At 49.2% G+C, this 16627-nt stretch overlaps 1 protein-coding gene and 1 pseudogene across 1 annotated transcript in view; both read right to left on the reverse strand.

Moving 5' to 3' along the window:
- LOC147082050 (uncharacterized) overlaps positions 1 to 16627 on the reverse strand; it is a 167668-nt gene that overhangs the window by 120957 nt on the left and 30084 nt on the right. The gene's annotated exons all lie outside the window — the stretch shown is intronic.
- The window catches only part of LOC147082052 (uncharacterized), a 45152-nt pseudogene continuing 42165 nt past the window's right edge, over positions 13641 to 16627 (reverse strand).

The raw sequence follows: 16627 nt of genomic DNA on the forward strand, positions 1-16627 counted from the left end.
TCATGGCTGATCATCCAAATTCAGTACCCTGTCCCTGCCTTCTCCCCATATCCCTTGATCCCTTTAGCCTTAAGAAATATATCCAACTCCTTCTTGAATATATTTAATGAATTGGCCTCAACTGCCTTCTGTGGCAGAGAATTCCACAAGTTCACCACTCTCTGGGTCAAGAAATTCCTCCTCATCTCTGTCCTAAATGGCTTACCCCTTATCTTTCGACTGTGACCCCTGGTTCTGGACTCCCCCGGCATCGGGAACATCCTTCCTGCATCTAGTCTGTCTAGTCCTGTTAGAATTTTATAAGTTTCAATGAGATCCCCTCTCATCCTTCTAAACTCCAGTGAATATAATCCTAATTGACCCAATCTCTCCTCGTACGTCATTCCTGCCATCCCAGGTATCAGTCTAGGAATCTTCGCTGCACTCCCTCCATAGCAAGAACATCTTTCCTCAGATATGGAGACCAAAACTGCACACAATACTCGAGGTGTGGTCTCACCAAGGCCCTGTACAACTGCAGCAAGACATCCTTGTTCCTGTACTCGAATCCTCTCGCTATAAAGGCCAACATACCATTTGCCTTCTTAACCGCCTGCTGCACCTGCATGCTTACCTTCAGCGACTGGCGCACAAGGACACCCAGGTCTCGTTGCATTTCCCCTTCTCCCAATCTATTACCGTTCAGATAATAATCTGCCATCCTGTTTTTGCCACCAAAGTGGATAACCTTGCATTCGTTGGGGGGGGGGGGGGGGTGGGATGAGCATGCGCGGCCCCGCCTCTCCACATTTAAAGGGACACCCACCCCCTCCATATTTAAAGGGACTCCCTCCCCCCTCTCGTGTTTTCTTCTGATTAAAGGGACAGTGACAATTCCCCCGGCCACCGCACTTTAGCAAGAATGTGAAAGACCTTGAGAGACAGCCAGTGGCTCCATTGGGAGCACCCTCGTCTCTGAGTCAGAAAGTTGTGGGTTCAAAGTCCCCACTCCAGGGACTCGAGCACATACTAGGCTGACACTCCGGGACAGTGCCGAAGGAGCGCGGCCCTGTCGGAGGGACAGTACTGAGGGAGCACCGCACTGTCGTAGGGGCAGTACTGAGGGAGCGCCGCACTGTCGGAAGAGCAGTACTGAGGGAGCGCCGTACTGTCGGAGGGGCAGTACTGAGGGAGCGCCGCACTGTCGGAGAGGCAGTACTGAGGGAGCGCCTCACTGTCGGAGGGGCAGTACTGAGGGAGGGGCAGTACTGAGGGAGCGCCGCACTGTGGGAGGGGCAGTACTGAGGGAGCGCCGCACTGTCGGAGGGGCAGTACTGAGGGAGCGCCGCACTGTCGGAGGGGCAGTACTGAGGGAGCGCCGCACTGTCGGTGATCCGTCTTTCGGATGAGACATTCAGGTGGACATAAACGATCCCACTATTTTGAAGAAGGGCAGGAGAGTTATCCCTGGTGTCCTGGCCATTATTTATCATGCAAATTGGCTGCAGTGTTTCCCACATTACAACAGCGACTACACGTCAAAAAGTATTTCATTGGCTGTAAAACCGTTGATCGTGAAAGGCGCTGTATAAAGGCCAGTCTTTCTTTATTTTCTCTCCTGTATTTACATTAATTACTTATATAAACTTGTTTTACTGTCTCTTGCAAGGGGAGGAATTGCAGTCGGGCAGCTTAACGCAAACTTCGCACGAAGATCTGACAAAGTCACTCGATTCATCAGGACCTGAATATCATCGACATATGGAAGTGGAAAGCAGCAATCAGAATGCGGGCAAACTGCACACGTGTCTTGTGTGTGGACGTGGATTCACCCGAAAGTGCAGCCTGGGGAGGCACAAGTGTAAACAAAGCAAGGAGAATCCGTGCAAATGTCGGGAATGTGGGAAGGGATTCAGTTGCCTTTCCGAGCTGGAGACTCATCAACGCAGTCACTCTGTGAAATGGCCGTTCACTTGCTCCGTGTGCGGGAAGAGATTCACTCATTCAGGCTCCCTGCGGGCACACCAGCGAGTTCACACCGGGGAGAGACCGTTCACCTGCTCCGTGTGCGAGAAGCGATTCACTCAACAATCCGACCTGCTGACACACCAGCGAGTTCACACCGGGGAGAGGCCGTTCACCTGCTCCGAGTGCGGGAAGGGATTCACTCAGTCATCCAACATGCTGACACACCAGCGAGTTCACACTGGGGAGAGGTCGTTCACCTGCTCAGTGTGCGGGAAGGGATTCACTCAACAATCCGCCCTGCAGACACACCAGCGAGTTCACACCGGGGAGAGGCCGTTCACCTGCTCCGAGTGCGGGAAGGGATTCAGTCGTTCATTCTCCCTGCAGACACACCAGCGAGTTCACACCGGGGAGAGGCCATTCACCTGCTCCGTGTGTGGGAAGGGATTCACTCAACAATCCGCCCTGCTGAGACACCGGCAAGTTCACACCGGGGAGAAGCCATTCGCCTGCTCTCACTGTGAAAAGAGGTTTAACCAGTCTTGCCAACTGTTGATACACGAGCGTGTTCACACCGGGGAGAGGCCGTTCACCTGCTCTGTGTGTGGGAAGGGATTCACTCTCTCCTCCACCCTGCTGAGACACCAGCTGGTTCACACTGACGAGAGGCCGTTCTCCTGCTCAGAGTGCGGGAAAGGATTCACTCATCCCTCCTCTCTGCGGCTGCACCAGCGAGTTCACAATGACGAGCGGCCATTCACCTGCTCCGAGTGCGGGAAAGGATTCGCTCGTCCCTCCACCCTGCGGGAACACCAACGAGTTCACACTGACGAGAGGCCGTTCTCCTGCTCCGAGTGCGGGAAAGGATTCACTCGTCCCTCCACTCTGCGGGAACACCAGCTGGTTCACACTGACAAGAGGCCGTTTAAATGTTCCGACTGCGACAAGAGTTTCAAATGCTCAAAGGACCTGAAGATGCATCGACACATCCACAGCGGGGAGAGGCCGTTCAGCTGCTCTCGCTGCGGGAAGAGGTTTAGGCACTCATCCAATCTTCGGAAACACCAGTTCACCCACACCGGGAAGAGGCCGTTCCCCTGCTCAGTGTGTGAAAAGCGATTCACCAGGTCATCTCACCTGCTGAGACACCAGCGAGTTCACACCTGAGCGCACTGGTCCCATTCTGCTGTTAATCACATGAAGGACTGATCTGTGTTAATAATGGCAATTACGGGGTTGTCGGGGGGGGGGGGGGGGGCATTTGAAGATGCTGATAAAACCCCAGTAACTAGGCTGGAGTTTAAGAGGGGTCAGCCTCGGCTCAGTGGGTGACACTCTCACCTCTCGAGTCAGAAGGTCGTGGGTTTGAGTCCCACTCTGGAGACTTGAACACGTAATCTAGGCTGACACACTGGGACAGTACTGAGGGAGAGCTGCTCTGTCAGAGGTGCCATCTTTCGGATGCGACGTTAAACCACTGCCCCGTTTGCCCTCTCAGGTGGGTGTAAAAGATCCCGTGGCCGCTATTTTGAAAAACGGAAGGGAGAAAGGATCTCGACTTGGAAGATCAGGAAGTAGATGTGAAACTGTAATGTCGCTTGAAATGATTGTAAGACTGAATTTAACTGTGACTGTAATAATTGTGTTTTGTAGGTAACAGAGCGTGGGAAAAACCAGTACGAATCCAGTATGAGGTGATTTTGGTGGTGCCTCCTGTGTCACTACCACCACAACTACCATGCTTTACGGGTCTAACAGGACCTGTCCCATCAACCAACACGTTTTTAAGTACGAGCTGCACAGTTATGTGGCACAATTCAGACCCGACATTCCCCTATTGTTTGAGGGTTTCAGTGAGCTCATGATACGACTGAACTCCTCCCTAAAGCATTTTTTATGTTTTGGAGCAAGACAACTGGAGAATAGATATTGAAATTGAAAGCAGAAGGGACAACACACTGTGGTAAACCACTGTTTGTATTCCTGTTTGTCCTGTTTGTATTCCACTGTGTACATGCCTGGACATGCCTCGGCTGACTCCTCCCACAGGTCCTAGTATAAAGGTGACTGCTCCCCAGCCCTTTGTATCCTGGACCGGTCGACCACTCGAGGCAGACCTCCATTCTGTTGTTAATAAAAGCCTTTAGTTACTCTTCTAACTCTCAGTCTTTTATGAGTAATTGATAGCGCATCACACACACTGGTGGGATATTGGGCTTAATACATCAGCATGCCCTTAGGCTCGTATTATTTCACACGCTCTGGTTGTTCTCCAACTTGTAATGATTTTGTATTTGAGATATGTAACCCATGTAGTAAAACTTTGAACTATGTAAGATCAGAAGTTTGTTTAAGATCTACCCAGTTAAACACAAATGTCACAAGGTAGGGAGTCAAAAACTGTTAGGACTAATAAGACAACATAGGGACAAACATGGAAATTCCTCATTGGATTAGGATAATTTCCCATGTACTGGTCATATCCCAACTTGTAGTAATGATGTGCTTACTATTCTACACCTGCTACCTGAAACACCTAAAGTCCAATGCCCAATCACATTTAAATATGATCACAGCCCAGAACATGTTAGAGTTACATAAACGGAAGAAAAATAATCCATATGTAAGATTTTAGTTTTGAGGGGTCGGCAAATGCCTCGCCCTCAAGGTCGGGATATGTAGGATAGGGTGTACCTGTAGGGTTTAGTAAACATTATTAAGATTCGATAACCATTCTAATATAACTATAATATGTGAAATTGTATGTTAAGATCCTAAAAGCCTGTATAAAATGGAGAATGGCTGAGAGCAAAGCAGGATGGGATTATGCCAACCTGACTAAAAACCTCTTTAAAATTACTGAAGTAATGGAATGTTGTGCTAAGTTTATGGAGACGAGGAATTCAGCAATATTATGCTTAAAGAGATAAAAACTAGAGAGATAGATAAGAGTTGGAGACGTCCTTCATTGGTCCAGCTATCGGATGGACCGACTGTTTTGTCAACATCCTAGGAAGTGTTCTGTGAAAAGTGAAGATCTGAGATAAGGGTACTTTGTAATGTAGGGAGAAAAAGTCAGAAGGATCAAACAAGGTCATAAGATGGGTAACGAGGGAGCAAGACTTTTTACCAGGTGTTAGAGGGTTAATTACTGCCATGTCGGCAAAACGAGAGGGAAAAGGGTATAAAGATACAGGTTTTGAACATCGAAAGCAGCGCACCGTGTAACCAGAGATTGATAGGAGCTTCGGTCAACAGAACACAGCAAGATCCTAAGGAAGCGCGCATGGGTCAATGAAACACAGCAAGGTACATCAGGAGAGTTGCGCCGCGGACACTCGGAAGGAACACCAGGGTTTGAACGCACAGACTGTGACGATCTTCTTGTTAAGTACTACTTCTTTGTACCGGATGTTTAATGTTTAATAAACCTGTTTTACTGCTACACAATATACCTGTACCCTGAGTGGTTTGTGTAGTCATGGACTGTTTTACTGATACACAATATACCTGTACCCAGAGTGGTTTGTGTAGTCATGGACTGTTTTACTGATACACAATATACCTGTACCCAGAGTGGTTTGTGTAGTCACGGACTGTTTTACTGATACACAATATACCTGGACCCAGAGTGGTTTGTGTAGTCACAGACTGTTTTACTGATACACAATATACCTGGACCCAGAGTGGTTTGTGTAGTCACGGACTGTTTTACTGATACACAATATACCTGTACCCAGAGTGGTTTGTGTAGTCACAGACTGTTTTACTGATACACAATATACCTGTACCCAGAGTGGTTTGTGTAGTCACGGACTGTTTTACTGATACACAATATACCTGTACCCAGAGTGGTTTGTGTAGTCACGGACTGTTTTACTGATACACAATATACCTGTACCCAGAGTGGTTTGTGTAGTCACGGACTGTTTTACTGATACACAATATACCTGTACCCAGAGTGGTTTGTGTAGTCACGGACTGTTTTACTGATACACAATATACCTGTACCCAGAGTGGTTTGTGTAGTCACAGACACATTATTACAAGAGCTTTTGAAAGCTACATCAGTCATCGGGAAAATGCTGGAATCCATTGTTAAGGAAGTGGTATCAAGTCACTTAGAAAATCATAACATGATTAGGCAGAGTCAACATGGTTTTATGAAAAGGAAATCGTGTTTGACAAATTTATTAGAGTTTTTTGAGGATGTAACTAGCAGGGTAGATAGAAGGGAACCAGTGGATGTAGTATATTTGGATTTCCAAAAGGCATTCGATAAGGTGCCACATAAAAGGTTATTACACTAGATTAGGACTCATGGGGTTGGAGGTAATAAAGTAGCATGGATAGAGGATTGGTTAACGGACTGAAAACAGAGAGCAGGGATAAACAGATCTTTTTCAGGTTGGCAGGCTGTATCTAGTGGGGAGCCGCATGGATCAGTGTTGGGGCCTCAGCTATTGACAATCTATACTAATGACCTAGATGAAGGGACCGAGTGTAATGTATCCAAGTTTGCTGATGATACAAAGCTAGGTGGGCAGTAAGCTGTGAGGAGCCTTTGGACCTTCTGCCAATCACCTTAAATCTGTGTCCTCTGGTTCTTGAGCCTTCCACCAATGGGAACAGTTTCCCTCATTCTACTCTGTCCAGACCCCCTCATGATTTTGAACACCTCCATCAAATCTCCTCTCAACCTTCTCTGCTCTAAGGAGAACAACCCCAGCTTCTCCAGACTCTCCATATAACTGAAGTCCCTCATCCCTGGAACCATTCTGGTCAATCTCCCCTTAACCTTCTCTGCTCTAAGGAGAACAATCCCAGCTTCTCCAGTCTCTCCACATAACTGAAGCCCCTCATCCCTGGTACTATTCTAGTAAATCTCCCCTTAACCTTCTCTGCTCTAGAAACATAGAAGATAGGAGCAGGAGTAGGCCATTCGGCCCTTCGAGCCTGATCCGCCATTCAATGAGATCATGGCTGATCATCCAAATTCAGTACCCTGTCCCTGCCTTCTCCCCATATCCCTTGATCCCTTTAGCCTTAAGAAATATATCTAACTCCTTCTTGAATATATTTAATGAATTGGCCTCCACTGCCCTCTGTGGCAGAGAATTCCACAGGTTCACCACTCTCTGGGTGAAGAAATTCCTCCTCATTTCAGTCCTAAATGGCTTACTCCTTATCCTTAGACTATGACCCCTGGTTCTGGACTCCCCGGCCATCGGAAACATCCTTCCTGCATCTAGTCTGTCCAGGCTTGACAGAATTTTATAGGTTTCGATGAGATCCCCTCTCAATCTTCTAAACTCCAGTGAGTATAAGCCCAATCAACACAATCTCTCCTCGTACATCATTCCTGCCATCCCAGTTATCAGCCTGGTGAATCTTCGCTGCACTCCTTCCATGGCAAGAACGTCCTTCCTCAGGTAAGGCGACCAAAACTGCACACAATACTCAAGGTGTGGTCTCACTAAGGCCTTGTACAACTGCAGCAAGACATCCTTGTTCTTGTACTCGAACCCTCTTGCTACGAAGGCAAACATACCATTTGCCTTCTTAACCACCTGCTGCACCTGCATGCTTACCTTCAGCGACTGGTGCACAATAACACCCAGGTCTCTTTGCACTTCCCCTTCTCCCAATCTATTGCCATTCAAATAATAATTTGCCTTCCTGTTTTTGCCACCAAAGTGGATAACCTCACATTTATCCATATTATAGTGCATTTGCCATGTTTCTGCACAATCACCTAACCTGTCCAAATTGTACTGGAGTTTCACGACATCCTCCTCACAGCACAGCCTCCCACCCAGCTTTGTGTCATCTGCAAATTTGGAGATATTACATCCAATTCCCTCATCCAGATCATTCATTGGAGAACAACCCCAGCTTCTCCAGTCTCTCCACATAACTGAAGCCCCTCATCCCTGGTACCATTCTGGTCAATCTCCCCTTAACCTTCGCTGCTCCAAGGAGAACCCCAGCTTCTCCAGTCTCTCCACGTATCTGAAGCCCCTCATCCCTGGTACCATTCTAGTAAATCTCCCCTTAACCTTCTCTGCTCTAGAAACATAGAAGATAGGAGCAGGAGTAGGCCATTCGACCCCTCGAGCCTGTTCCGCCATTTAATGAGATCATGGCTGATCATCCAAATTCAGTACCCTGTCCCTGCCTTCTCCCCATATCCCTTGATCCCTTTAGCCTTAAGAAATATATCCAACTCCTTCTTGAATATATTTAATGAATTGGCCTCTACTGCCTTCTGTGGTAGTGAATTCCATAGGTTCACCACTCACTGGGTGAAGAAATTCCTCCTCATCTCTGTCCTAAATGGCTTACCCCTTATCCTTAGACTGTGACCCCTGGTTCTGGACTCCCCGGCCATCGAGAACATCCTTCCTGCATCTAGTCTGTCTAGTCATGTTAGAATTTTATAAGTTTCAATGAGATCCCCTCTCATTCTTCTAAACTCTAGCGAGTATAAGCCTATTCGACTCAATCTCTATTCATATGTCATTCCTGCCATCCCAGGTATCAGTCTGGTGAATCTTCACTGCATTCCCTCCATGGCAAGAACATCCTTCCTCAGATAAGGCGACCAAAACTGCACACAATACTAAAGGTGTGGTCTCACCAAGGCCCTGTACAACTGCAGCAAGACATCCTTGCTCCTGTACTCGAATCCTCTCGCTACAAAGGCCAACATACCATTTGCCTTCTTAACCACCTGCTGCACCTGCATGCTTACCTTCAGCAACTGTTGCACAAGGACACCCAGGTCTCGTTGCACTTCCCCTTCTCCCAATCTATTGCCGTTCAGATAATAATCTGCCTGTTTCTGTGCTGTATATCCGATGTAATCCTATGTCAAGTATCCCAGCTGGCTTAGCTCCAGGCACTTTAGCTCAGTGGGCAGCACTCTCACCTCTGAGTCAGAAGGTCGTGGGTTCAAGTCCCAGTCCAGAGACTTGAGCATAAAAATCTAGGCTGACACTCCAGTACTGAGAGAGTGCTGCGCTGTCAGAGGTGCCGTCTTTCGGATGAGATGTTAACCCGAGGCCCCCGTCTGCTCTCTCAGGTGGATGTTAAAGATCCAATGGCACTACATTGAAGAAGAGCAGGGGAGTTCTCTCCGGTGTCCTGGGGCCAATATTTATCCCTCAATCAACATCACTGAAATAGATTATCTGGTCATTGTCACATTGCTGTTTGTGGGAGCTTGCTGTGCACCAATTGGCTGCCGCATTTCCTACATTACAACAGTGACTACACTTCAGAAGTTCTTCATTGGCTGTAAAGCGCTCTGTGACATCCTGAGGTTGTGAAAGGCGCTATATAAATGCAAGTCTTTCTTCCTCAGCAAGAGGGCGAGTGTCACTGGTTGGAGGGAGGAGCTCAGTGTTGTCACTGGGTGGACACAGATAGATTGAAGCTAAAAGACAGAGAATGCTGAAGTTTGGAATGATAACACCCAAAGTCAGGAGATGAGCCCTTTGCCTAGAGAAGGGAGGTGGTTGCTAAGAGACCCACAGACATAATAACACTGCAAACTGCTCAGGCAGCAGACTTGTTGCAACATGTGAGGTCACGAGTGAGTTGGTGCACAGAAAACAGAGTCTTGGGCATTCCTGAGAGAGACAAACTGGTTCTGTAACCGGGAGAACAAGTGGAAGCTTGTCTGAGGTGTTAACACAGAGTCAGCCTGGGGACGGGATGATCAATGACTAGTGGATAAGAACAGAGAGGCCTACGTGCAGCCCCAGGCAGTCGAATAGTATCAAGATAGAAATACCAACAGAAAATGCTGGAAACACTCAGCAGGTCCGGCAGCATCGAGGAGAGAGAAACCGAGTCAACGTTTCGGGTCGAGGACCCTTCGTCAGAACTGGAAAAGGTTAGAGAAGAGAGATTTTTAAGCAGGGGCAGGGAGGAGCGAACAAAGGGAAGGTCTGTGATAGGATGGAAGAACAAAGGGAAGGTCTGTGATAGGATGGAAGAACAAAGGGAAGGTCTGTGATAGGATGGAAGAACAAAGGGAAGGTCTGTGATAGGACGGAAGAACAAAGGGAAGGTCTGTGATAGGATGGAAGGCAGGAGAGATTGACTGACAAAAGGGATGATGGTGCAAGGCAAAAGGAGAGGTAATGGGACAAGTTAAGAAACAAAAGATGACTCTAGATGAGGTGTGAATGATGATGGCAGCAACATTAACAGCTGCCATGTGAGACAACAAGAGAAAAATATTAAAATATATAAAGAAATACAAGTTATAGTCTGAAATTGTTGAACTCTATGTTGAGTCCAGTGCCTAATCGAAAGATGAGGTGCTGTTCCTCGAGCTTACATTGAGCTTCGTTGGAACAGTGTAAGAGGCCGAGGACAGAGAGGTCAGAGTGGGAGTGGAGCGGAGAATTAAAGTGACAGGCGTCCGGAAGCTCGGGGTCGCCCTTACGGACTGAACGGAGGTGTTCCTCAAGGCAGTCACCCAATCTGTGTTTGTCTCGCCAGTGTAGAGGAGACTGCATCGTGAGCAACGAATACAGTGGACTAGATTGTAAGAAGTACAAGTAAATCACTGTTTCACCTGGAAGGGGTGTTTGGGGCCCTGGACAGTGGGAAGGGAGGAGGTAAAAGGGCAGGTGTTGCATCTCCTGCGCTTGCACGGGAAGGTGCCGGGCAAAGGGGAAGGGCTGTTGGGGTGATAGAGGAGTGGACTAGGGTGTCTCGGAGGGAGCGGTCCCTTCGGAATGCTGAAAGGGGGGGGAAGATGCGTTTGGTGGTGGGATCACGCTGGAGGTGGTGGAAATGGCGGAGGATGATCCGTTGAATGTGGAGGCTGGTGGGGTGAAAGTTGAGGTCAAGGGGAACCCTATCGTGGTTCTGGGAGGGAAGGGAAGGGGTGAGAGCAGAAATACGGGAAATGGAACGGACATGGTCAAGGGCCATGTCAACCACAGTATAGGGGAATCCTCGGCTGAGGAAAAAGGAAGACATACCGGGAGCACTAGTATGGAAGGTGGAATCGTCAGAACAGATGCGGCGGAGATGGAGAAACTGGGAGAATGGAATAGAGTCCTTACAGGAAGCGGGGTGGGAGGAAGTGTAGTCCAGGTAGCTGTGGGAGGCAGTGGGCTTATAGTAGATGTTGGTCGATAGCCTATCTCCAGAAATGGAGACAGAGAAGTCGAGGAAGGGAAGGGAAGAGTCAGAGATGGACCATGTGAAGGTGAGGGAAGGGTGGAAATTGGAAGCAAAGTGAATGAAATGTTCTAGTTCAGGGCGAGAGCAGGAAACGGTACCAATACAGTCATCAATGTACAGGAAAAAGAGGTGAGGGAGGGGACCTGAGTAGGACTGGAACAAAGCTAGCATGCAGGTACAGCAAGCAATAAGGAAGGCAAATGGCATGTTGGCCTTTATTGCAAAGGGGTTGGACTATAAGAGTAAGGAAGTCTTGCTACAATTGTACAGGGCCTTGGTGAGACCACACCTGGAGTACTGTGCACAGTTTGGGTCTCCTTATCTAAGGAAGGATATACTTGCCTTGGAGGCAGTGCAACGAAGGTTCACTAGATTGATTCCTGGGATGAGAGTGTTGTCCTATGAGGAGAGATTGTGTAGAATGGGCCGATACTCTCTGGAGTTTAGAAGAATGAGAGGTGACCTCATTGAAACATACAAGATTCTGAAGGGGATTGACAGGGTAGATGCTGAGAGGTTGTTTCCCCTGGCTGGAGTGTCTAGAACTAGGGGGCATAGTCTCAGGATAAGGGGTCGGCCATTTAAGACTGAGATGAGGAGGAATTTCTTCACTCAGAGGGTTGTGAATCTTTGGAATTCTCTGCCCCAGAGGGCTGTGAATGCTGAGTCTTTGAGTATATTCAAGGCTGAGATCGATAGATTGTTGGACTCTAGGGGAATCGAGGGACATGGAGATCGGGCGGGAAAGTGGAGTTGAGGTCGATGATCAGCCATGATCTCATTGAATGGTGGGGCCATATGGCCTTCTCCTCTTATTTCTTAAAGAATGATCCACATATCCCACGAAAAGGCAGGCACAGCTAGGGCTCATGCGGTTCCCATAGCAACACCTTTAATTTGGAGGAAGTGAGTGGAGTCAAAGGAGAAGTTGTTCAATGTGAGAACAGGTTCAGCCAGGCGGAGGAGGGTGGTGGTGGACGGGGACTGGTTGGGCCTCTGTTCAAGGAAGAAGCGGAGCGCCCTCGGGCCGTCCTGGTGGGGGATGGAGGTGTAGAGGGATTGGACGTCCATGGTGAAAAGGAGACGGTTGGGGCCAGGAAACTGGAAACTGTTAAAGTGACGAAGGGCGTCGGAAGAGTCGTGAATGTAGGTGGGAAGAGACTGGACAAGGGGAGAAAAAATAGAGTCGAGATAGGAAGAAATCAGTTCCGTGGGACAAGAACAGGTTGAAACGATGGGTCTACCAGGGCAGCCCTGTTTGTGGATCTTGGGAAGGAGGTAGAAGCGGGCTGTGTGGGGTTGGGGGTCTATGAGGTTGACAGTCATGGAGGGAAGATCTCCAGAGGAGACGAGGTCAGTGACAGTTCTGGAAACAATGGCTTGATGTGGTAGTGGGGTCATGGTCCAGGGGGAGGTAGGAGGAGGTGTCAGAGAGTTGGTGTTCAGCCTCCGCACAGTAGAGATTGGTTCACCAAACAACAACAGCACCATCCTTGTCAGCAGGTTTAATGACAATGTTAGGGTTGGATCGGAGAGAACGGGATACTGCAAGCTCAGAGGAAGGTAGGTTGGAGTGAGTGAGGGGAGCAGAGAAATTGAGACACAATGTGGACACTCTGGTGTGTCAGCGGGTGGGATACACCAGGGAATCCCTTTCCACACACTGAGGTTGACTCTAATGATCGGCAGTCCCAGGGTTTCGGATACCAGATAATCAAGCTCACAAGAACACAAATTGTCTCTCCAGGCTTTATTAAGAGCGCTGCATAACACAGATCGGGTGATAATTCCCACAATCTGGAGAATAGAAGTACAGTGGATTCACGCGCGATCTTCTCGAGTCTGTTCCAACTGACAACGGCTTAAGTGGCCTGTTCTTATACACAAGCTTGGTTACCGCTCAGGAAATGGGATTGTTTGGACCCGTCTGTTGACCGCCTCCTGAACTCCTGCTAATTCAGGGAATTTAGTCCATCTGTGACCAGACTATAACCACAAGCCCGTCTGGTTATCACACCTATACGGTCCATGAGGTTATCAGATTCACACCCAGACGTTGTGTCTTTACTTGTCCAGCTCTTCATCCCATAACACGGGTACAGGGGCTCAGTAATGTTTCATTCATCAGAAAAAGACAAAGTACAACAACATACTGGTCAGCTTAACAGAATCTCATCATATTTATGTGGCTATAAATATAAAAGTCACTAATAAATCCAGGAGGGAATTCAGGAGAAACTTCTTTACCCAGAGTTGTGAGAATGTGGAACTCGCTCCCACAGGGAGTGGTTGAGGCTAAAAGCACAGATGCAATTAAGGGGAAGCAAGATAAACACATGAGGGAGAAAGGAATAGGAGAATATGTTGGAGGAGGCTCGTGTGGAGCACAAACCCCGGCATAGACCAGTTGGGCTGAATGGCCTGTTTCTGTGCTGTACATTCTATGTAACACCATGAACAGTCAAATCAAGGGAATCATCAGCACAACAGTCTTAAAGATTAAACAGCAGTACAAGAATTTATAAAACATTCATCCGTTCCATGTTCATGTTGCCCTCGCTGTCTGCAGGGCCCTGCGCTACAGAACAGCGTGAACCCGCTGGTGTCTCAGCAGATTATTTGAGTTTTTAAAGCTCTTCCCACAGTCAGAACATTTAAAGGGCCTCTCTCCAGTGTGAACTCGCTGGTGTGTCAGCAGGGTGGAGGACTGAGCGAAACCCTTCCCACACACGGAGCAGGTGAACGGTCTCTCCCCAGTGTGAACTCGCTGGTGTGTCAGCAGATCTGAAGACCGAGTGAATCCCTTCCCACACACTGAGCAGGTGAAAGGCCTCTCTCCAGTGTGATCTCGCTGGTGTGCGAGCAGGTTGGAGGACCGAGTGAATCGCTTCCCACACACGGAGCAGGTGAATGGCCTCTCCCCAGTGTGAACTTGCTGGTGTCTCAGCAGATGGTTGGACTGAGTGAATCCCTTACCACACACGGAGCAGGGAAACAGCCTCTCCCCAGTGTGAGCACGCTGGTGATTCGTCAGATTCCCGGAGCTTTTAAAGCTCTTCCCACAATCAGAACACGTAAAGGGTCTCTCCCCAGTGTGAACTTGCTGGTGTGTCAGCAAGTGAGATGTCTGAGTGAATCTCTTCCCACACACAGAGCAGGTGATCAGACTGTCCCGGGTGTGACTGCGCCGGTGAACTTTCAATGCAGACGGGGAACAGAATCCCTTCCTGCCGTCCCCACCTTTACCCATTTGTTTCCCGGTGTGACAGTTCACGTGTCTCGCCAGGTCAGGCGATCGGCTGAATCCCTTTCCACACACGGAACACGTGTGCGGTTTCTCTGCGCTGCGATTGCTGCTCTCTCCTTCCATGTGCAAAGGCCGATGATATTCAGGTCCTGATGAATGGAGCGACTATGTCAGATCTTGACGTGATGTTTGGTCTGAGCTTCCTGTCTGTAAATGCTCCACTTCTAAAACCCTATAAAAGGAGTTTAGAAAGAGGTAAGAGGGAGAATGTTGTCTCATGTCCCCCTTTCCCAACCCAGGGGCAGTGAAGCTGATTTTCAGGCCCCAGCTGCTGCACAGGTTGGTTGAAAGGATCAGCAGTAATGGCGGCTGCAATCCCCACCAGCCCCCGCGCTCCAGAAAGTGCTCCGGCCGCCGTGCTGAGTTGTGGCTGACACCACGCAGCGCCCCATGGCCCCGCCCTCTCCTGCTCCACAGGCGCCCGGCCCGCACCGCGCATGCTCAGCACCCTGGGCCCCTGTCAATCATCCTCACCCGCGCCTGCGCGCTGGGCCCCTGAGCTCAAGGCTGCCGCACGGGGCTTTCTTTGTAAAGTCGGTGTTGGTGAAGAGCCGCAGTGAGGGAAAGTGAGTTTTGTGAGGGGCGGAGTGAACCGGAGCACATGATCGCGGGGCCTGTGACTGACGGGAGCTCTGACCAATAGGAAGAGCGTGGGTGGAGCCGATTGGCGGCGGGTCCTCCAACCAATGGTGGCGCGGCAAGGGGGCGGGGCCTCCTCTCCAGCTCAGGTGCGCTGGGGCCGATTGTGACGCGCTGTCCCCAGGTGAGAGCAGCTCAGTCAGCACAGAGCTGGGGCTGGAATCTGGGAGAGGGGCCGCAGGCAGCGGGCCTGGCAAAGGGGCAATCACTGATTGAATAATAAACAGGGGTAAGGGCACACGAACCTCACATGATATATATCTATAGCTTAAGTAGACAGATTTTAAGCCAAACAATGGGACCGATGGCTGCAATTCCTGTGCCATGCGGGAACTCCGGGACGCTTCACGTGTCCTGGTGAACCGCGTGTGCAGGAAGCGCCTCCAGTGGCTGGAACTCGAGCTCAGGGTCTCTGAGCTTGGGGAGCGGCTGGAGTCACTGCCGGGCAGACGGGAGGCTGAGAGTTTCCTGGAGCGCACGTTCCAGGAGGTGGTCACCCCGCAGCCACAGAGAGTTTGTGGGAATTGTAACTGGGTGGCCGCCCAGCAAGGTTTGAGGAGGCAAGGCAGTGCAGGAATCCCCCGGGAGTGCGGCGCTCTCAAACCGGTTTTCAGTGCTGAATCCCGGTGAGGGTGACGACACCTCGGGTGGAGAGTGCAGTCTAGAGCGCATCCACTGCACTGTGGGGCAAGGCCAATTTCAGTGGGATGAGAATGGATCTGGCCCGGGTAAATTGGAATCAAAGATTGGCAGGAAAAACTGTAGAGGAACAATGGGCTGCCTTTAAAGAGGAAATAATTCAGGTACAGTCGAGGTACATTCCCACTAAGGGGAAATGTAGGGCAACTAAAGTCAGAGCTCCCTGGATGACGAAAGAGATAGAGAGTAAGATGAAGCAGAAAAAGAGCGTGTATGACAGATGTCAGGTCGAGAATACATCTGAGAATCAGGCTAAATATAGAAAGTTCAGAGGAGAAGTGAAAAAGAAAATACGAGGGGCAAAGAGAGGGTATGAGAATAGAATGGCAGCTAACATAAAAGGTAATCCAAAAGTCTTCTATAGGCATATAAATAGTAAACGGGTAGTTAGAGGAGGGGTGGGGCCGATTAGGGACCAAAAAGGAGACCTACGCACGGAGGCAGAGGGTAAGGCTGAGGTACTAAATCAGTACTTTGCATCTGTCTTCACCAAGGAAGAAGATGCTGCCATAGACATAGTGAAGGAGGAGGTAGAGGAGATACTGGATGGGATAAAATTGATAAAGACAAGGTACTAGAAAGGCTGGCTGTACTTAAAGTAAATAAGTCACCAGGACCGGATGGGAAGCATCCTAGTACGCTGAGGGAAGTGAAGGAAGAAATTGTGGAGGTACTGGCCATAACCTTCCAAATCCTCATTAGAAACTGGGGTGGTTCCAGAGGACTGGAGAATTGCAAATGTCACACCCTTGTTCAAAAAAGGGTGCAAGGACAAACCCAGCAACCACGGGCCAGTCAGTTTGACCTCGGTAGTGGGGAAGGTTTTAG

The sequence above is a fragment of the Somniosus microcephalus genome, unplaced genomic scaffold (genome assembly GCF_052327205.1).
Source record: "Somniosus microcephalus isolate GS21.2 unplaced genomic scaffold, FLI_Smic_1.0 scaffold217, whole genome shotgun sequence".
Lineage (NCBI taxonomy): Eukaryota > Metazoa > Chordata > Chondrichthyes > Squaliformes > Somniosidae > Somniosus > Somniosus microcephalus.